The sequence below is a fragment of the Cupressus sempervirens genome, chromosome 9 (genome assembly GCF_028749045.1).
Source record: "Cupressus sempervirens isolate cs-2001-9-10 chromosome 9, ASM2874904v1, whole genome shotgun sequence".
NCBI lineage: Eukaryota > Viridiplantae > Streptophyta > Pinopsida > Cupressales > Cupressaceae > Cupressus > Cupressus sempervirens.
This window is the reverse complement of record NC_143126.1, coordinates 572,646,204-572,670,757: the sequence shown is the minus strand read 5'-3', so window position 1 is coordinate 572,670,757 and position 24,554 is coordinate 572,646,204.

Here is a 24,554-nt window from a genome sequence, read left to right as displayed (position 1 = left end):
ATGAATGTGGGAAATGTGGTAACTATACATGGGAAAATGAACTTTGCCATCATTTCAAAGGTGTTACTTATGACCATTTAAAGAATGTCATATAATTAGATGTAATTATAAAAATTATCACACTACTCAATAAGACTAAATTATTATATTAAAATATAAAATAAAGTATATATGTTTGAAGGACAACTTGTTCTAAATGGTTGGCTTCAAAAAATCATTTTTCACTAAGTATCATATCAATTGATTAGCAAAGGGGGTGAAGGTGATGTTTGTGATTTATACATTTGAAAAAAACATGATGTTCATCACAACTCCCTCTTTATTTAAGTTAAAAGGTTTAAGTGTTGTCATAATTGATGATGTGATGATATAGTTGCATGATGATCAATTATTGTGTTATCACTGATGTCAATTATTGACCTAGTATTCCTAGTATGTTTCCAAATGTAATTATAGAGAATTGAGTATTTAAATAAGGATCAATGAGTGTGACCATCATGTAGGAATTGGGGTTATCTCTTGAAATCCAATGAAAATGCAACTTATCAAACTACTAGTGACAAATAACATGTAATTTGATTGGTTTATCACATCTGTGAAGAATGGAGTAAAGTGATTGTAGGACAATTTTCACAAGATAGTGAAGCTGATATAGTTATGATAGAAACTCATTAGCATGATAGGTAAATAATTTCTAGGATGGAAATGTGATAGGTAAAATAATTTTAGGTTGATAGGTGATTGGTGAAATTGTAATAAACATGTAAAGCTATGACATATAAGTTAAAGAAGAATGAATTCCTAAGTGATCATTAGTTAGCTAGTCATCAATGATAGGTGCTAAGGTTGTAATAAATCAAGATGAGTTATCCATGGTCTAGTGACATGTATGCACATGTGGAGGTGATGGTCTGACATCACAATGATCAATATCAATATACAGAGAAGATTCTAGAGGAAGATCATTACAAGTCAAATTTTTTTTGACCTCCAACAAAAAATACTATGAATTAGTTGGTGCAATCATGTAAATTAGTTTTCAAGAAAAGATGATATATTATGGAATTTGGATCTGAGTGGAATATTTGAATTTTTTTCTTTAGTAATAGGTTTAGGGTTTGGCTAAGTAAGTGGAAAGACAAACTTGTATAAACATGTAAAAGAAGGACATTTATCATGTTATTGATTGTGGCCCACTTTTTGTAAGTGAAGAAGTATAAGGTGTCTTCTAGCCAAGAAGAAGAAAAATGAGCTAAGAAGATAGTGTGATCTTGAATAGATTTGATCAGGCTAAGGTAGTGTCATTTCATAGATTAGTCTTTCTATTGTTCCCTAACAATTGCAACATGTGAATCCCTTAATCAGGTGCATCCTAATAGGTCCTTATTGAAAATCCTTTAATAGGGTGACACTTTAGATATTTTTGAAATTACTTAAATAAGGCTACTCCTAATAAAGTAAAGCTCTGAACATGGCTAGTGGTAGATCCCCCAATTAGGCGGCACCTAACAATGTCTATGTAACTCCTAACAAGAAATACTACAAGACCACTTATTATTTGTGGGTACTAATCCCCACCACTATTTTGATCCAAGTTGGGTTTCCACATAACCAAAACATATTTTTCAAATGTGTGAATTATTTGATGTGATGGATGCTTTTATTTTCTGCATAACCAAAACATCTATGATGTAGCTTGCAAGTTTCACATCTATTGGGTTCATTTGAGAGCCACTACTACATAGCTAATTGATCTCTTCCATGTCATAGATATTAATATATAAGTCACCTTATAGGAGATAAAATTCATGAAATATCTTAGAAATAATGGTGTATAGAAGTGCTCACACTTTATCACACTTATTTTTGTGCCAACAGTGGACTAGAACCAAATTTCTAGCTCTATTTTCTTGTATTTTTGGATTTTCTTATCATAGATCTATCATTTTTGTGCTTCAATATGAAATATCATACAAAAAAATTACATTATATCTTTGGTTTGTAGAGGACTAAATATCGTATATAATCTGTCACTTGCATAATTTCATCATCTGACTTTCACAATTTCATCATTCACATGTGAGTTTTATTGCCTAGCTTTTGGAGCTTCATCATATGATATTCTAGTGAAGACTATTTTATCGCAAAAATTTTGAAGCTTGCATATGTTGGTTTTTTAACTTTCATATCTCATGTTGGCTCTAATCAAGTGGTTTTGTGGGGTTATTGAACTTTTATTTTTATATGATATGTGTTGACTTGTAGGCACAAAGCAATGAAACTAAAATATATATCATTGAGCTTGTTATTAGCTTTCATTTTTATTAGGCACATTAAAATCTCATGAGTATGGGCTCTTTCCATTTGTAAAGAAGTATTCTATTGTCTTTCTAACATGACAAGAAACCTAAATGCTTCGATTTGGATCATAGAAAGTGAGGTGGGAGAAGGGTGCTCTTTGGTGATCTTAATGAACTTTTCTTGGTGTGTTTGGGAGAATCTTGTGAAGTAGAAGACTGTTCTCTTTTCCTCTTTGAAGAAAATTAAAAATCTAGACCTTCACTTGTTATTCATTTGTGTTTAGATTCTTTAGAGGGCCTTCCATTGAGGAATTTTTTTGCAGAAATGACCAATTAATCTAACCCACTATAACAAATAAACCTAGAGACCAAAGTCTCATAGGATGTAGCAATTCTATCCACCTAGATAAATCACCTTATGGGACGACTAGTTGGGTATGCTTATTTGTGCTTGGGATCCTTGATGTCTTAATCTTTCTTGGGAGACTTCACATCTAAGTACTATTGGAGTCATGAGGCCTTAATCCTATATCAAGACCAAAGGAGATACAAGGAAAATAACCCTTACTAAGAACCTTAGGTTAGAGGCCACCCTATTTTTGTTGTATCACTATCTTTGTGCAAGGATTAATTCTAGTGAACTACTTGGATTACCACAAGATTTTACTCAACACATGTATTGTCTTTGATGTGTTAAAATTACTCCATGACAAAGAAAATATCACTTTTTCTAAGGAAAATGAGTACCAAGTTGTGGGCAAAGGTTTTGATGCAATTTGTGACCTTTAGATAGAAATCGCTTGATGTGCCTTCAAATTGTGTTTAGACCCATGAAAATCTATTGAAGATACATACAATGGATTTATAAGGCATACACCCCTTAATACTTCACATATGTTTGTATCTTTCAAGGTTTCTTTATCCCTTGTGAAGTTATTTGAAAACTTCTTCATGTACTTTTGGAACAATAAACTTACTTATGAAATTGAGCTTCAATGCTATCAAGCTATCAAATATTACAAAAATAATCAAAACAACAAGTCAAAAAAGTATTGTGGGTCAAACTTTAGGGAATCTTGCACTTTTGGATTCCTTAGTCACCTTCAATGATGATCTTGACTTCATGAAATAAGAGTCTTTCATTTGTACTCTTTCACTTTTGAATTCCTTGGTCACCTTCAATGATGAGCTTACTTCATGAAATAAGAGTCTTGCGTTTGTCTGTTACCTAGTTTATTGCCTAGCTTCTAGCAATTTATTGTCCTAGCTCACCAGTAATTTCATTTCTAAGAATTGTTTCACCTGACTTCTAGTAATTTATCATACTATTGTCCTTTTGTCACTTGGTTCACATATTTTTATCATATGACTATTGTTATGTGTTTCTTGCATTCAAAACTTGTTCTTAAATGGTTAGGGAAGCCTATACTTGGTCCTTTTATCTTTGGTTTGTACTAGTAGACTAGTGATTCTCTTTCACTAAGAAATATTTCTCTAATTTCTTGACTTATGCATACTTGGTTAGTGGATTATTCATGTGTCCATCTTTATCTTTTATCTATTTTATTTGTCTTTATCTTATATGTGCTTGATCACAAGTGTTATACATAAGTAATCTACTCATAGCTTGGGAATCTTGTGCCAAGTTACCTTTTCTCCTTTAAATCATCACTTTGGACAAGTGGAAAATTGTATTACCTTGTTTGGAACTCAATATCATTCTAGGTACCTTAGTGGATTCTTACATTTTATTCATTGCAGTTACAACTTGATATCAGATTTAGCATGGAAACTAGCCTGACAAAAACTTTGAGAAGTCGCCAAGGAGAGAGTCAATTTTTTGGGGTTTTAATTGCTTTTGTGTTATCTCTATGCATCTTTGAAAGAGTCTTCCTCTTCATATGGTTCATTCTAAATCAAGGAATTTCATATTGAGGGAACAAGTGATTCCTTTTTAGTTGCTTGCAATTGTTGTAGTTACTATATCTTTTTCATGATATCAATGGACATTCTAGTTGAATGATACTATTGTCTCTAGTAAATGGATTCTAATCTTATGTTCATTTATCATATTGCATAGTGGAAAATGTGTGAAATTCTATGGTTTTGATACACTATTGTTATCTTTACCACTTTATGTTTGTATTTAGAATTGTCACATTCCTTTAATCATTCCCATATAATAAATATTGGTTTCTCTCAAACATATTTCTCACCCTAATATTTTACCTTTTTATCATTATGCCTTTCATGCTAAAAGAATAATGCCTAAATATATTCTAAATACTTGCATACTTCTTTCTTCTTTTTCCTATACTTAGTTGTTCTTCTAATTTAAAAGTCTAACTCTATCTTGAATGAGATAAGACCCTATATTATCTCTCTTTACCATTCTTCATTCATTAATCTTTGATCCTTTTTCTCATTATTTTCTTTGATGATGACTCTTTTGAATAGATTCCTTTCCTTATCTAGCAGTTTATACCCATCTCTCTCATGACGATGATTATACCTATATCTCTCATTGTGATGGTTAGAGAAACTTTCTCTGCATGTTGTGATGAATTAAAACAAAAGGTTTCAAATCAAAAGATAATTTTTTCCTTTAATGTTTCATTGCTTCACTATAGCAAAAAAAGGTTTCATGTATGATACATGTCCATATTTCAGTTAATACTTTGTAGATTATCTTCATGTGGTTTCTAATTTAAAATGTTGACATTTTACTTCCTTGCTAATATTTCTTTTTTCTTACATGTAAGTGTCAAATATGTTTATTATGCCGAGAGGTGTTCTATATAATGATAACACAAATGCCCAGCATGGGAATATACCAAAATAGATTCCTTTTCAATAAGAAAGAAATGAGAGGAGTTACTAATATTTAAAATAAATATAACAAATAACAAAGAAACAAAAATGCATTCCCACAAAAATAGTTGGCCAAAATAATAGGATGATAAGTGGCAAGTCTGAAACAATAGGATTGACAAAATAGGACCCGAAAAAAAATTAAAAACCAAAAAATGAAAATATTAATTTAATTTAAATGTGAAATTTCATTAAAAAATTAAAACAATTTTTAAAAAACATTCAAAACATTCAAAAAACAAAATTTTAAAATTGTAAATTTTTTTTAAGGACTACAATTTTTTATTAAAAAAAAAATCAAACAAAAACATGTAACATAGACTTATAAAGACACACATGGTTGTGGTAGTACATGTCACTGATGTTAGCGAGAGTTACTATAGCCACTGACATGTGAGTTAGTGGGAGGAGTAATTGTCATTGACAATAGTGATAGGTACTACCACAACTCCATGCGGTTGGCCAATGGGGTGGTAGGGAGTGGTGGTCTCGTCATCTTTTAATGTGGTTTTTTAATATTATTATTAATAATTTCTACCACTATGAGGTGGATGTTTAAATTATTTTTACAATAACACCTTGGTGGCATTTTTAAATTAATTTTTTATATTTTGGCTTTTTATTAGAGAGTGGAGGGAGTGGAAAATGAAGAGTTTTTAGTGGAAATTGAAGAGCATTTTCATGGAAAATGATGAGTCTTTTAGTGGACAATGAAGAGCTTTTTCATGGGAGATGAGGAGTTATTTTTGTGATTATACAACAATCCTCTTTCCTTTCATTTTTGTTTTGTACTTGCACAAGAGTAGATTTAGAAAGAAAGACTAGATTTTGATAGTAAAGTTTTGATTGTTTTTGAGAGGTAGAATAGCAATTTTTTTAGGAAGAAGAGAGGAAGATAAATAATTTGGAGAAAAGAATTGCAAATTTGAAAATGGACAATGCAAATTTGAAGATCAAGAAGGGAGATCAAAGAGAAAATTAAGTTGCTTCTAATTTTTCTTTTAAATTTTCCATTTAGTTTTATTTTGTATTTATATTATTATTCACATTTAAAATAGTGTATGCATTTAGAATAGTAGGTACACTATTTACATTTAGTTGCATGTTATACTTTTTAATTAGATTTATAATTTTTTATAGTTTTGTATTCAAAATTACATTTGCATGTGATGTAGTGCAAGGTAGGAGAATCCCTAAAGGAGATGCCCTACTCTCCAGCAAATAACCATACAATAGAAACACAATATAAATGTAAGATCTAATACCAAATCACAACTCTTTATTCATAGATATAACTTATTACATGCAATATACCCAGCTATAAGGCCTTTCAAGTTAGGGCTAAATACAAACAACAATTACAAAATTAGTTCTACAAGATCCAACAAGATTCACTTACAAACTTGTTTCTAGCTAGTCTAGATCCACAACTAGATAAGAATACCAAGAAAATCCACACTTTTACCCTCAAGTCCACCAAGCAATTCTTTGGATCTTAAGCCGCAGCCCTAGCTCTTCAAAATATTTACATCTACACAATCCCCTTCAATCCTCCAAACGAATGAATTCTCTATACCATACTAAAGACTTCATAAAACCCTTTACTTGTACCCAGCTAACCCAAAAGTTGGCCTAGTACATAACAAACTAAATTAAATCCCTCAAATTAAATATATGTTGAGCCACAAGTCACCAACAACACAAATTAAATACCCATACATAAATTAAATGCCAAAAGTTGGCTCACAAAAAACTCAACACAAATATAACCAAGACCAATACTGCCACTCGACACATACAAGAACACTTAGCATCCACTAAGAGCTATAGTAACATGGCATCCACTAGGAACTATAGTAACTCAGTATCTACTAGGAGCTATAGTAACTTAGCATCCACTAGGAGCTATAGTTACTTAACATCCACTCAACAACTCGACAATAATAGGAAAATTGGAAACCATTGGCACTCAGCTCCAACATGCAAGATTGCAAGAAAGCCAAGGGGTTGAATTATTTTTGTTGGCTGCTCCACTCCCTCCAACATAGTTTTGGATGGCCTCCAACACCTACTATTTTTGCACATACATAGTATGGCCTTGCTGGAAAGCCTTGGGTAATTTTTAGCAAATGTAGTTGTTAGCCTTTTTTATCAGCCTTTTGAAGTAGCTCCAAACCTTGTGGCACTTTATGACATGGTATGCATACCATGGAAAGTATATGAAAGAATTCTCAATTGTTGAACCAAATGTCTCTATTCCAACATGGTCTATTTGTAATGAGTATAGATTATAGACTACATAGATAAATAAAGCATCTTAGGACTAGCTTTGACTATACAAAATAGGTTCATCTATGCTAATTGGGATGACAGGTTCATTCTAGTATGATCCAAAATATTGATGGTTAAAAATTTATAAACAATTTTAGCCTATAAATATAACTGCATATACAGAACAAGTTCATCTATGCTTAGTGGGATGATAGTTTTTGTTTCAAATATATGGCTTAACATTTTCTAGGCATTACTCTTCTAGGCTAATGGTCTTCTTTTGTTTTCCCACTTACATTATTAAAAGAAACAAATAGTGAGAGTCACAACCATGACACATAGGTAGATAAATTCATGTGCTTTAGAGAACAACAAGAGAGAAATTCAGTACCAAGTACATCATGGCACTACTAAAGCCACATATGCTAGAGGTTTCCATATAACTTAGAACAACAACAAAAAACACTAGGTTCATCCTATAGATTTCTTAATTGAATATTTATTTTTCTTGCACGTTCTTTCTTCACCATATAACTATTGTTGGAGGCTTACTATAAGAGTTATTGTAACATAAAAATATAGGATTGTTCAATGAACTATGACAAAAAATTACTCAATATGCTTTCATGGTGATGGTCTAGTTTCTAGTCTATTTAAAAGCATCACAACATAAGATGGAAAAACGAGCATCCTTGCTAAGCATCCCAAATTTTGAAGTTTGTATGTTTGTGCTCTAGAAAATAATAATTAATATTATATTTGAGGAACTTCCCTCTTTTGAGTTTTTCAAACTAATTAGAGCAGTAAGTTGTGTGAGTTTAGGCTTGCTAAGTGGTGATCATTGGATGGAAATTTTTGCAAACACATTTTTTTTATGGTCAATCCAATACATACTCAAGATAATGAGTTGATGAATGTAAATACTATTATTACCTTTATAGCTATGAGATAAGGTTCAAACATTGATATATTGCATGCTATTAAGAGATATAGTCTCTGTAGTCCTTCCACATGTTCCTCTCATTGTATGGGTGGCACACTCCACCAAGTCAATGCTCTCACCTCCTTCAATTATCTACAATTTTTGAAGACTTGTATTTTCATTGGTTGGTTGGTAGTTTCTCTGAGTTGAAATTTTCTAAGGAAGAGGAGATTTGAAAAACTTGAAAGCTCATCTAGCTTGCCCCAACAATACTCTATAGATAGTTTCTCAAGGTTTTACATGCCCAATAAAACATCCACATCCTTTAGTTTTCTACATTCTATCAACTCTAACTCCTTTATTGAATTTGGCAAGGTTTCAATATCTACTAAATACTCATTACTATGAAGGAGTATATATTCTAGAATGGGGTAGTGTTGTTAGGAGATTGATATCCTTAACACTTGAGTGTTGCATCACTTGATCCTTTTGAGTTCCTAGAATGAAGAAGAAAAGAAATCTAATAGGAAAGCAAATTCAGTGGTCAAGTAGCCCGCAATATTGGTGAGTTGCTCATCTATTTTTGGTAGAGACTTCTCTATAAGAGACTTGTTAATGTTTGGCTCATGTAGGTTTCCCCCATTGAAATCTATAGACAATCTCTCAAGGTTTTGCATGCCTGATAAAACATGTATGTCCTTTAGCTTTCGACACTCTCTCATAATTGTGTCCTTTGTTGATACTAGCAAGGTTTTGATCTCTTCTAACTATTCATTTAAGTAGAGCATTTTGAGGTCCAAAATGATGTAGACAAGAACTCTAACAAGAGAACTAATTTAGTGACTGGGCAGCTCTGGATAGAGAGTCTTTCAATCTTGGCAAGTTGTGCATTTGGTTTTAGTAGGAGCTTCTCTACAAGACTAGACTCTATGGCTTAACATTTTCTAGGCATTACTCTTTTAGGCTAATGGTCTTCTTTTGTTTGCCCACTTACATTGTTAAAAGAAACAAATAGTGAGAGTCACAACCATGACACATAGGTAGATAAATTCATGTGCTTTAGAGAACAACAAGAGAGAAATTCAGTACCAAGTACATCATGGCACTGCTAAAGCCACATATGCTAGAGGTTTCCATATAACTTAGAACAACAACAAAAAACACTAGGTTCATCCTATAGATTTCTTAATTGAATATTTATTTTTCTTGCACGTTCTTTCTTCACCATATAACTATTGTTGGAGGCTTACTACAAGAGTTGTTGTAACATAAAAATATAGGATTGTTCAATGAACTGTGACAAAAAATTACTCAATATGCTTTCATGGTGATGGTCTAGTTTCTAGTCTATTTAAAAGCATCACAACATAAGATGGAAAAAGGAGCATCCTTGCTAAGCATCCCAAATTTTGAAGTTTGTATGTTTGTGCTCTAGAAAATAAATTAAGATTATATTTTTGGAACTTCCCTCTTTTGAGTTTTTCAAACTAATTAGAGCAGTAAGTTGTGTGAGTTTAGGCTTGCTAAGTGGTGATCATTGGATGGAAATTTTTGCAAACACAATTTTTTTATGGTCAATCCAATACATACTCAAGATAATGAGTTGATGAATGTAAATACTATTATTACCTTTATAGCTATGAGACAAGGTTCAAACATTGATATATTGCATGCTATTAAGAGATATAGTCTCTGTAGTCCTTCCACATGTTCCTCTTATTATATGGGTGGCACACTCCACCAAGTAAATGCTCTCACCTCCTTCAATTATCTACAATTTTTGAAGACTTGTATTTTCATTGGTTGGTTGGTAGTTTCTCTAAGTTGAAATTGTCTAAGGAAGAGGAGATTTGCAAAACTTGAAAGCTCATCTAGCTTGCCCCAAAAATACTCTATAGATAGTTTCTCAAGGTTTTACATGCCCAATAAAACATCCACATCCTTTAGCTTTCTACATTCTATCAACTCTAACTCCTTTGTTGAATTTGGCAAGGTTTCAATCTCTACTAAATACTCATTACTATGAAGGAGTATATATTCTAGAATGGGGTAGTGTTGTTAGGAGATTGATATCCTTAACACTTGAGTGTTGCATAACTTGATCCTTTTGAGTTCCTAGAATGAAGAAGAAAAGGAATCTAACAGGAAAGCAAATTCAATGGTCAAGTAGCCCACAATATTGGTGAGTTGCTCATCTATTCTTGGTAGAGACTTCTCTACAAGAGACTTGTTAATGTTTGGCTCATGTAGGTTTCCCCCATAGAAATCTATAGACAATCTCTCAAGGTTTTGCATGCCTGATAAAACATGTATGTCCTTTAGCTTTCTACACTCTCTTATAATTATGTCCTTTATTAATACTAGCAAGGTTTTGATCTCTTCTAACTATTCATTTAAGTAGAGCATTTTGAGGTCCAAAATGATGTAGACAAGGACTCTGACAAGAGAACTAATTCAGTGATTGGGCAGCTCTAGATAGAGAGTCTTTCAATCTTGGCAAGTTGTGCATTTGGTTTTAGTAGCAGCTTCTCTACAAGACTAGACTCTATGCTCAGTTCTTCCAATTAAGTAAGACTTCTAAAAGGTTCAAGTAAAGATCCCAATTTTGCACAACAAGAAACTTCTACCTATTTTAAGGATGACAAATGGATCATAGATTTAGGTAATGCTACCAATTCATGATGGCCATGAATGCGAGATAAGACAAAGAGGAAAAACTCCCAATAGAATCTGATAAATTTTTTTAACTTTTTACAACGAAAAAAAGAGAAGCTAAATAAGGAGCACAAATTTCTAGTAGACTCAGGAAATATTCCCAACTCTCCACAACTACTAATGGTTAGACTCCTCAAACAAGACAGATTCCCAATGGACTTAGGAAAGCTTGTCTAGAACTCACTCCCTATCTCCATCTCCTCCAATTTACTTAGTTCCACAATGTTAATTGGAAATTCCCTTAATCTGGTGTGATTTAAATTCAGACCTCTCAATGGCAACTAGTTTGTTATATGCAGAAGTAGCTTCTGTAATTGTTTACACTTAGAAAGGTTAATAGTCTCTAATTTTGTCACAATTTTTAGAATACACTCATAATTCTCTGGCATTAAGGTGAGCTCCTGACATCCACTAAAATTGATATAGTGTAGACTCCTAAGATGCTTGAAAGAATTAGGCAATACCCTCAGGCTCTCACAATAAATCAACTATAAATGTCATAGGTGTTGTTGGAAATATGATTGAAAAGCTCATTCTTATTGAAGATCAAAGAGGGAGATTGTTTTAAAAGATTGTTTTCAATCATTATTTTTCCATTGATGTCAAACTTGCTAAATGTAGGGATGATACTTTCTTATAAGATTCATGCACTATCACTTAGTTGATTGATGAAAAGGATTTGATCAACAAGATGTAACAAGAGCACCTAAAGAAAAGGTTGAGTTATGATATTGTAATGAAGTGCAAGGATGAGTTAAGACAATGGTTAAGTAATGTATTGATGACATACTCAAAGATATAGAGGTTGGTCACACTTAGATGCATTGGAAGAAGAATTTGTAACAAGGTTGACTGCAAAGCTTTAACTAAGATCATTAGTGGGTGCCGAGCAAGTCAGTTGAAGCTGAGAAAATTCTTAGTAGAAGTCGAGTGATAGATAATTCTAGTGTGTGCTGAGTGATCTTCAAGTGTTGAGTAAAGATTAGATGCTAAGCATCAAAAAAAAATTAGTTAGTGCTGAGTGATCTTCAAGTGCCGAGCATTAGGAAAAACATAGTTGGTGCCAAGTAACACAGTATGTGTTGAGCACTAGTATTTCAATAGTGCCAAGCTGCTACATTATTTAAAATGATGACGATTTGCCAAATCTAAGCCAACATAGAGGTTGCAATTTTATTAACAAGTTGGAAGATAAGGATGATGAGTTGTTGGCACAGAATCCTATGTAAACCATTTTTGGGTGAATTCTAAAGGATTGCAAAGTATTGCTGATATTGTTTCTACAGAAGTGCCAAAATTTGCAAAGTGATTGAAAGGGTGTCAAGAAGGAGACATCTAGGAGAAGGAAGAACACATAGGCTCTACTTCAATGAGTGGTTATGAAGAGATGATTGCACTAGTACATTGAGTATGGAGACTCAAGGAGAAAAAGCTTGAAAGAGAGAGCAAGCTATTTGGAGTTGCAGAGGTTAAAGTCTAGGTAAGGGTATGAGCTAAGAAGTGATCTGAGATCTGCAAGATAAGTTGTATGTTATAGTTAGATCAAGGTTTTCTAATACTCTCTAGAAATTGTATTAGATTATAAAATCCTATGAACTTAGGTTGGCCTAATAGCCAATTGTAAATCCTTTAACAGGGTGGCATTCTAAGTGAATGTTCTAAAGTCCTCTAACTAGGCCCACTTCTAATAGGGTGGTTAAATCTTCTAACAAGATCACACTTAATAGTGTGTTGTAAGCCTTTAACAAGGCATCACTTTAGAAGAGTGAAAATTGAGTAGCATGTTACTGGTGGTTTTTTCCAAATTGGGTTTCCATGTAAATCACTATGTCATGTGTTGATTTCTTGTGTGTTATACTTGCATGTTGATTTATAGTAACATACTGATTAGATAAGTCATAGCTTGGATGAATGAATGGGAAAATTGGACCTTGAATAACTGATTCACCACCCCCCCCCCCCCCCCTTTAGTTATTCTAAAGTAATTCTAACAATTAGTATTAGAGCCTTCTACTGATTTAGTTTCAAGGTACTAGAAGCAGGAAGATCAAGATGTCCAAGAGAGAAGTTCCCAAGCTCAACAAAGACAACTTTTCTGCATGGCAAAGTTTGATGAAATTGGATCTTGGATCAATGGAAGATTTTGCAGAAACCTCAATTGGAATAGAGCATGTGACTCCAATAGGACCCCTTACTGAAGATGAATTTAAAAAAAAAGGAGCATAACCAAGCAATGTAGGAGATTGCATTTGCACTTAGCTATGTTGAATATGATGACATCAAGGACTGTAACACTGCAATCAAAATGTGGAAAACCTTATCATATATCTATGGAGGAGATTAGAATGTCCAGAGAGCAAAGAGAGAAAGCCTAAGAGGGAAGTTTGATGATATAAAGATGGAGGAAGGTGAAAATGTTGCTCAGTATACTACAAGAATAAAAGAAGTGGTGAGTGCAATAAGAAGTCTAGGTGGACAACTGGAAGAAGAAACATCCATCAACAAATACCTAAGAACTTTGCTCCCTATCTATGTTATAAGAGTTTTAGCCATCCAAGAGCTGAGGTGTGTACAAGGGAACACACTAACCTTTGAAGGAATAGTTGGAAGACTTACTGCATTTTAGCTATCTAATTTTGACAACTATAGACCCAAGAACCTTGAATATGCTTTCAAGGCCAAGATGACAATAAAAGATACTAAGGAGGATACATCAAGCAAGAGAAGAAGAAAAGGAAAACATGTTTCTAGTGATAGCAACATAGATAAGGAAGATGTGGAACAATTAGAAGCACTACTGGCCAGGAGATTTCATAGAGGTAAAGAAAAATTCAAAGGTAAGCTCCCTATCATATGTTTCAATTGTAATGAATTAGATCATATAGCTACAAGATGCCCACAGAAGAAAAACTCTAAAGAAGGAAGCAAGTTCTGAAACAAAATAGAAGATGATAGCAAAGATTACAAAGCGAAAGGCAAGAGGTGCTACATTTTTGAAGAAGACTCTAACAAAAATGATGATGAAGTAGTCTATGTAGCCATGAAGGATGAATCAAAAAAAGATGAAAATGAAGCAACAACATTGGTTACCTGTGTAAACAAGAATGACAAGTGGATCATAGATAGTGGATGCTCACATCAGATGATAGGAGATAAAAGTAAGTGCATTACCTTTACTCAATATGATGGAAATAGTGTTAGATTTGGTAATGATGCTCCATGTCAAATCAAATGAAAATGATCTATCAAACTTGCAAAGAAAATTTCATGTGATAATGCATACTATGTTAAAAGATTGAATTACAACTTGTTGAGTGTATCACAATTAGGCAATGTAGGTTGCAAAGTTGAAATTGGAAACAAAACTGCAAAGATTTATGACACTGATAGAAATTTGATAGGAAAAGGTGAACAAACTAGGAGTAATTTTTTTTACCTAGATATAGAAGAACCAAATATTCTTGTTCTTAGATTTGATGATGTGTGGCTATGGCATAAAAGGTTGTGTCATGTCAACTTTGATAATTTGGTTAGTATCAGCAAGAAAAAGAAAGTCAAAGGATTGTCCAAGTTGAAGAAACCTGAAAACACAATGTGCAAACAATGTCAACTAGGGAAAATGACTAAGTCTAGTTTCAAAAGCAAAACATACACTTCAAATGAAGTACTAGAGTTAGTTCATGCAAACCTATGTGGTCCAATAGAAGTGCAAAGCTACCTAGGAGACAAATACATAATGCTATTTGTAGATGATTATTCTAGGATGATGATTGCTATGGTCTTAAAGAAAAAATTTGATGTATTCCAAATGTTCAAGTGGTATTTGGCTAGAGTTGAGAAGGAAATAGGAAAGAACCTAAAATGCCTAAGGTTAGACAGAGGAGGTGAGTTCACATCAAGAAATTTTGAAACATTCTACAATGATAAAGATATCAAAAGGCAAACATCAACACCAAGAACTCCACCACAAAATGGTATTGCTAAAAAGAGAAATAGATTAATGATTGACTGCGCAAGAATCTTGATGATGGAGAAAAATGTTGCAATAAAATACTAGAGAGAATCTGTAAGTACTACAGTCTACACATTGAATAGAGTTCAAATCAATAAAGGTACAAATGCAACACCCTTTGAATTATGGTATGGTCATTCACCTAATGTTAAACATTTCAAAGTGTTTGGTTGTAAATGTTATATTCTAAAAGACACTAGAAATGGCAAGTTTGATGCAAAAAGTGATGAAGGCATATTTCTTGGATACTCCACTAGAAGCAAGGCATATAAGTGTTTGAATACTAACACTAAAAAAGTTGTGGAGAGTGCAAATGTAAATTTTGATGAGCATGCAGAAGTTCAGGTTGATGAGCCAAAGCAAGCAGAGGATTATAGAACTTTTGTATACTTCTATGAAGGAATGATAGTTGAAGACAATGCTACAAATCAAGTTGGGAATCAATAACAAACTTCAGTATCTGCCGAGTCTCAACTAGTTAATGTTAAGTTACATTTAGAAGTCAAGCTGTAGAATGTGGAACATGCACACTCTAATTCTAAAAATAGTATGCAAGAGAGAAATGATGAAATGCTAGATGAAGGTGAACGAAATGACTTTGAAGTTGAAGGATCAAACATGGAAAGAAGGACTGAACCCAGATTAGCCAAGTATGTAAGAAGGCATCACCCTATAGATCAAATCATTGGTGATAAGGATCCTAGACCAATGACAAGGAATAGAATTAGTAATGAATCATTCCTACTAAGAAAGGTTGAACCCAAAATAGTCAAAGATGTACTACAAGATGATGATTGGTATAAGGCCATGAAAGAAGAGATAGATTAGATTAAGAAGAACAAAACTTGGTCTGTAGTTCCCAGACCAGCTGATAAGAATGTGATTGGTACCAAATGGGTATTTAGAAACAAACTTGATGAGAATGGTGAAATAACAAGAAAAAAAACTAGATTATTTTGCAAAGGCTATGCACAAGAAGAAGGATTGGATTATGGAGAGACATTTTCTCCTATTGCAAGAATGGAAGGAGTAAGAACATTACTTGCATATGCTACATATAAAGGTTTCAAATTCTACTAGATGGATGTAAAGTTATCTTTTCTGAATGGTATATTGGAAGATGAAGTCTACATAGAACAACCAGAGGGATTTGTTGATGACAAGAACAAGGACATGGTCTACAAGCTACATAAAGCACTATATGGATTGAAGCAAGCACTTAAAGCATGGTATGAAAGGTTGCACAGATATCTTGTGAAATTAGAATTTGAAAGAACTGATGACAACAACAACTTGTACATCAAAGCTAAGGAAGGTAAAGACATTTTTATTTTAGAAATCTTGTTGATGATATAATATTTGGAGGAAAAGATGTTTTATGCAAATATTTTTTTGATCAAATGAAGCATGAGTTTGAGATGTTAATGTTTGGGGAAATCAAATTCTTTGTTGGATTACAAGTACATCAGTTGAAGCATGGCATATTTGTGACCCAATCTAAATACATCGAGGAAGTACTCAAAACATTTGGGCTAAAAGACTCAAAACCAGTTAGCACAGCAATGGCAATAAGTCATAAACTATCAAAGAATAATGACTTTGCTGAAGTAAATTAGACATTGTATAGGTCAATGATTGGATAATTACAATATATTGTACATAGTAGACCTGACATTGCATTAGCTATTGAAATAGTAGCAAGGTTTTTTGCCAATCCAAGAGAAAATCATTTAATGGTAGTGAAGAGAATATTGAGATACCTGGAAGGAACTGATGACTTTGGTGTATACTACAAGAGGAATGAGAAGTTTGAACTGAAAGCTTACAGTGATGCAGATTGGGGTGATAACATTGATGAGAGAAAGAGCACCAGTGGAGAAGCACTTTTCTTAGGAAAGAGTTTGATCACATAGACAAGCAAAAAGTAAAGTTGCACCTCACAATCTACTATTGAAGCTGAATATGTGGTAGTTGCTATAAACTGCACCAATATTGTGTGGATCAAACACTTGTTGCAAGGTATGAAGGAAGAGGTAATTGAGCTAGTGACACTTTATTGTGATAATACAAGTGTTATCAATATATCAAAGAACCTAGTTATGCATGCTAAAACTAAGTACATTGCAATCAAGTATCATTATGTAAGAGAACTAGTGGAAGACAAGCAAGTAAAGATGGAATATGTCAGCTCAAAGGAATAGATTGTTGATATCTTCACAAAATCACTACCTAAAGATGCTTTTGAGTATCTTAGAGGTAAGTTAGGGGTGATACCCCTAGCTAAGGCTACTTGAACAAAAAGGAAAATATGTCTTGCATCAAATAAGTAGAATGTTAAAGATTTTACACATTGATGCAGAGGATGTTTACTTTTGGATCCATGCCTAAAGTAATAGAAGTGTTGAAACTTCAAATTAGTCACAAGAAAGGTGACAAAGGGAGACATTAATTGAACTTGTAAGAGCTACATCTGCGTATTAAGATGCTAATGTGTCTTTGGAATTTTTTTCAAAGAAGGAGAAGTGAACAACTGATCAATAACTATTGAAAATAAAGGATCAGAGAAATAGAGGGAGATTTCAGAGGTTGATCAGAACAATAGGGATACAGCAGTAAAGAGGTAGAAGTGAAATGAATCAATTAGAATAGTAGTAGGAGATGTGATGTTACAATTTATTTTTTGGCATTTGACTTATTGTTCTAACCTAGTAAGCTTCTAGTGGAATAGTTTAGTTTGATGGTTGATCAATTTGGCTTTCCATCAATGCCAAATAGGGATATTGTTGGAAATTTGATTGAAAAGCTCATTGTTATTGAAGATCAAAGAGGGAGATTGTTGTAAAATATTGTTTTCAATCATTTTCTTTCTATTGATGTCAAACTTGCTAAATGTAGGGATGATATTTTCTTATAAGATTCATGCACTATCACTTAGTTGATTGATATAGAGGATTTGATCAACAAGATGTAACAAGAGCACCTAAAGAAAAGGTTGAGTTATGATATTTTAATGAAGTGAAAGGATTAGTTAAGACAATGTTTAAGTAATGTATTGATGACATACTCAAAGATATAGAGGTTGGTCACACTTAGATACATTGGAAGAAGAAGTTGTAACAAGGTTGACTATAAAGCTTTAACTAAGATCATTAGTGGGTGCCAAGCAAGTCAGTTGAAGCCGAGAAAATTCTTAGTAGAAGCTAAGTGATAGATATTTCAAGTGTGTGCCGAGTGATCTTCAAGTGCCGAGTGAAGCTTAGGTGTCGAGCATCAAAAAAATTTCAATTAGTGCCGAGTGATCTTCAAGTGTCGAGCATCAAGAAAAACATAGTTGGTGTCGAGTAACATAGTATGTGTCGAGCACCAATATTTCAATAGTGTCAAGCTATTATATTATTTCAAATGATGAAGATTCACCAAATCTAAGCCGACATAGTGGTTGCATTGAATTTTGTGAACAAGTTGGAATATAAGGATGATGAGTTGTTGGCATAGAGTCCTATGTAACCCATTTTTGGGTGAATTCTAAACGATTATTCAAGAATTTTCTAGAGGAAATAGAATATGGGTTAGATACAATGAATCCTACCCAATCCATGCAAATAAAAATTGAAAAATGAAAGAATTGAGCGAGAAAAGAAACTCCAAGACTTCTATTTAAGAAGTCATAGACCAAGAAGCAAAGAGCTATTGATATTGTTGCTACAGAAGTGCCAAAATCTACAAAGTGATTAAAAGGGTGTCAAGAAGGAGACATCTAGGAGAAGGAAGAGCATAGAGGCTCTACTTATATGAGTGGTCATGAAGAGATGATTGTACTGGTACATCGAGTATGGAGACTCAAGGAGACAAAGCTTGAAAGAGAAAAACAAGTTGTTTAAAGTTGTAGAGGTTGAAGGCTAGGCAAAGGGTATGAGTTGAGAAGTGATCTAAGATTTGCAAGATAAGTTGTATGTTATAGTCAGGTCAAGGTTTTCTAATACTCTCTAGCAATTTTATTAGATAAAAAAATCCTATTGACTTAGGTTGGCCTAATAGCCAGTTGTAAATCCTTTAATAGGGTGGCATTCCAAGTGAATGTTCTAAAGTCCTCTAACCAGGCCCACTTCTAATAGGGTGGTTAATTCCTCTAACAAGGTAACACTTAATAGTGTGTTGTAAGCATTTAATAGGGCATCACTTTAGAAGGGTGAAAATTGATTAGCATGTTATTGGTGGTTTTTCCCAAATTGGGTTTCCACGCAAATCACTATGTCATGTTTTGATTTCTTGTGTGTTATACTTGCATGTTAATTTACAATAACTTGCTAATTAGATAAGTCATAGCTTGGATAAATGAATGGTTGAATTAGTTCACTACACTTGAAGGAAAGTTTGAATTGGACAATTGGACCTTGAATAACTAATTCACACCCACCCCTCCCCCTCAGTTATTCTAAAGCAATTCTAACAGGTGTGACAAATTGCCAAATTTTCCAGGCAGTGATGTTAGCTTCCCACATAAACTCAAGTTAGATGTCATAGATTTTTCAAATTGCTATAGTTTGTGGGAAGTGATGTTAGCTCACCACATTTATTTGGTTAGCATGGGAGCATTTGGGGTAAGATCTAGCATGGGAGACATTACAAATGTACTCATATTATGGAAAAGCTCTACATCAACGTTCTCCACCTCTACTCTCCTTGTCAAGATGGGAAAGGTACTCTCTTATTTTCATCATAAACCCCTCTCTCTCTCATGCTCTTAGGCATAAGAGGATACATTTTCATGATAACTATTATTCTCTATTGATATGCTAGGTATAAATGAAATGTGGTTTCAGTAAGATATCTCTTACACATGATATGTTTTAGCAATTATGTTCTACCTTGATGTCTCATAAATCTCTTTAATCATATGTCTATCTTCACCATAGAGTAGTAGTGAACTTTTCCTAGCTTCATCTATTATATTGTTAATTAGCTAAAATATTGATTACCTTTTAAGATGAATATGATTGACTAAATACCATTTGGATCTAGGTTGTGGTTGCAAGAGATCCAATAGGAAACCTTGGTAATCTTTTTTGGCAACTATCTTTGGATCAGTTTGAGAATGAAGGTAGGAGAATGAGCCCTATGAATATGGACCAAGCATAGGGTGCTAAAAGATTGCTTAACAGACAAAAATCTCCTATTAGCTTGCATAAAAAGGTAATTATAAACTATAAATCATGTTGATAGAATGATCTAATTGGGGACTCTCTGATGGTTTAGATAATTACTTCATTGTTTAAACCTCATAACTGGAGGCCTCCTGCAAACAGGCAATTTTTCTTGGACTCCTATGAAGTGGGTGAGCTTTTTTATACTACAAAACAAATATTTATGCAAGAGCGGACAATTCTGCAATTAAGGGCTCCAATCAAAATATTTGGAGATCTGCATGGATAGTTTGGTGATTTAATGTGCTTGTTTGATGAGTATGGATTTCCTTCAATAGCTAGAGATATCAAGTGAGTCCAAATTTACCTCATGATGTATGTTTGGTAAATTATGTTCTCATGTTGTCATCCATTTCAATTTGTTTGTGTAAATCATGGTGTGTGTTTCCAAAGCAATTTTACTTAGAATGGAGTTACATTATACTTGCATATATAGATGTGAAAACATTAAAGTTTCTCCCCAAATTTTCGATTTGGGAAGCTAGGCTCTGAATGTGTTGTAAACTTAAAAGTTGATTACTTAAGTATTTTTTTTAAGGTTAATTTTTGGCCATGCAAGTGATGTGGGATTTGGATCTCTCTTGTTTCCTATACTGATGGAATGATGAACTGGATGTATTGGTGTTCTTTCATGACGATGATCTCATTTGCATTTTCTTAGTGTGATCCCTCCTTTGACAGGGGCAATCTTCTCTCATGATTGAAATGTTATTTTTATTTCTGCATTAAGCTAGCATCCTAATTTTGTCTCTTTCATTTTCTTAAGATGGTTTATTATTATTTTTGTGGTCAGTGTCATTAGACTATTTTAACCTCCTATTTGTTTATGATACAGAAAACCTTTGTGCTAATTAATTATGTTCTTGTATCACTTTACCTTTCCAATGTTTTTGTTTTTATCTATTTCTTATGGTCATCCATTTGTTAGGTACATTGACTATCTCTTTTTGGGAGATTATGTTGATTGAGGACAACATTTTTTGGAAATAGTTATTTTTTTCCTTGCTCTAAAGGTATGGAAGTCTATGTTTAGGAATTATCAGAAATGTTTTCATTAATATGTGTGTGTGTGTGTGTGGCATATATTGACTAGCATTTACTTTAATTTTTATCCATTCCTAGATTGAGTACCCTGAAAATTTACATTTAATTCACAAAAGAGTTTAAACTGGATGCAACCACCATAGGATTATTGGTTTCTATCAGTATTATTGGTGGTCTATGAAGCACTCTAATGGCTTTAGTTTTTACTAACACATTGATCTTATCTACCATTGGAATTTTGTATTTGCTAAGTACCCTTAGAATGGCCTTGTCTACTACTATTTATATTTTAATTACAACTCAATTAGTGGTTGGTTCTGCTTATGATTTATCTACAACTATACTTCCCCTTCTCATATATGAGACAACTCCTTCAAAAATTTAAGGTCAACCAACCACTTTCCCACAATTAACTAGATTCACTTGCTAATGATATTCTCTGATGTTGCCACATCTTGCCTTTATGCTCAGAACTCTCTTTGTTGACTCTTAAGAGCTTTTGAGTTTAGAGTTAGTTGCAAGATAGATCTACCTTATCAAAATTCTTTGAATCATTTGGTGTCTGCCTATGCCGTCAAAGTTCTCAAACTACTATTTCATATTGGCTATCTGCTTCACAAAACTTAGCATATTTAAGTGATAAGGTGCACACATTTTCTCACAACTTCTAACCTAACCCTCCAAAACCATATCTAGGTCTTGATGAAAAGGATGGATCATTCAAGATCATCCAAAGTTATACTAAAATGACCCAATTTGTGAGCCTAAGTCGTTATTGGTGCATTATATGTCAAAGTTGACATTATGGAAAGATAAGGCTATTTTCTAATTTTTTTCATGATATAGCATATGATAGGAGGCATTTAGGGTATGTGCAAGATCATGGTTAGCCAAACTATGGCCATAAGTGATAGTGAAAAACTAACAAATCAGGGTTATGTCAACTTGACACATAATTTTAAAGTGCTTTTGGACTTTATATCAAAAAGTTGTAACAATATAATTTGTAAGAAATTGAATGTAGTTTCTAAAATCCTAGGCCTTATCTAGAGAAAAAATTATTTGATTGGTCAGAAATTTGGATTTTAATGTAGTACTACAAAAATTTCAAGGCAAAAATAAAAAGTAGGTTTATGTCTGACCACCTTAATCAAAATCAAATGATAATATTTTTTAATATAATTATAGATATAAAAAATAGACTCATGCCTAGAGTGGTGCATATTTTTGGGTATTTTTATTCCATATAAATAATTAAATATGAATTTTCTACTATAACTTTTCTAGAATAAAAAAATCATGTCTGACCACGTTAACTAATTGAAAAATTTACCAAGTTAATTTTATTCTATTTTCCTTATACTAGGTGAAGCATAGACTGTGATGCAACATTTGGATTTCAAAAATTCCATAGCTATGTGTCATTTGAAAGTTATAGTTGTTTTTCAATTAGTATGTCAATCAACACTTTATAGACATCTTCATTAAAAATTAACTAATAAATACTTATCAAACTTAGAATTTGATAGCAAATGTATCGATGGAATCTTGAGAGTGTTATAAAAAAACCCTTTTCATTTCATTGAATTTTGATGAAAATAATATTGTCCAGTGGCTACTTGAAGTCTAAATGTCAGTGAAACCTTTCTCAAACACATTTTATGAGTTAACCAAATAAGTTTGGTAAATACCAAGCCTAATTAGGTACCTGATTTCAAATCAGGTATCCAATACTAGATCGAATACTTGATATGAAATTGGGTACCCAAAAAATGGCAACCAAAGTTCTTTCAAACATTCACCGCCCAGCCAAAATTTCAAAAATTTTGGAGGGAAACCAAAATTTGGGAAGTGTGGGCATTATTATTACTAACTATTATTATAATATATGATCATGATTATTATTATTAAATATAATTTATTAATATATATAATTATTATTATGATTATTATTATTGTTATATAATTTAGTAATATATTATTATATTAAAATATATAGTAGTATATTATTATTAAATATAATATTATCATGAAATGAGTCAAAATTTGATGCATTTGAACCAACCAAATGGGTCCCTAGGGATCTTAGAGACCCTAGGGACATATGTTGTCATGAAATGTGTCACAAGGAGTCATAGGTTAACCTATGACCCCTTTCGATGCATTTGAACCAACCAAATAGGTCCCTAGGGGTCCTAGGCCTCCTAGGGACATATGTTTTCATGAAATATGTTGAAAGGATTCATAGGTACCAAATAGTTCTCTAGGGGTCCTAGGGCCCCTAAGGACATATGTTGTCATGAAATTCATCAAAAGTGGTCATAGGTTATCCTATGACCACTTTTGATGCATTTGAAACAACCAAATAGGTCCCTAGGGGTCCTAGGGCCCCTAGGGACATATGTTGTCATGAAATGCATCGAAAGGGCTCATAGGTTAACCTATGACCCCTTTCGATGCATTCAAACCAACCAAATGGGTCCCTAGGGACATATGTTGTCATGAAATGTGTCAAAAGGGGTCATAGGTTATCCTTTCGATGCATTCAAACCAACCAGATGGGTCCCTAGGGGTCCTAGAGCCCCTAGGGACATATGTTGTCATGAAATGCATCAAAAGGGGTCATAAGTTAACCTATCACCCCTTTTGACACATTCAAACCAACAAAATTGGTCCCTAGGGGTCCTAGGGCCCCTAAGGACATACATTGTCATGAAATGCATTGAAAGGGCTCATAGGTTAACCTATGACCCCTTTCAAAGCATTCAAAAAAACCAAATAGGTCTTTAGGGGTCCAAGGGCCTTTAGGGACATATGTTATTATGAAATATGTTGAAAGGGGTGACACCTTTTGATGTATTCAAACCAACCAAATAGGTACCTAGGGTTCCTAGGGCCCCTAGGGACATATGTTGTCATGAAATGCATCAAAATGGGACATAGATTAACCTATGACCCCTTTCAATGCATTTGAACAAATCAAATAGGTCCCTAGGGGTCCTAGAGCCCCTAGGGACATATTTTGTCATGAAATGCGTTGAAAGGGGTCATAGGTTAACCTATGACCCCTTTCAATGCATTTCATGACAAAGAACCCCTAGGAACCCATTTGGTTGCCTTTTCAATGCATTTGAAACCAAACAAATGGGTCCCTAGGGATCCTAAGGCTGCTAGGGACATATGTTGTCAGGAAATATGTTGAAAGGGGTCATAAT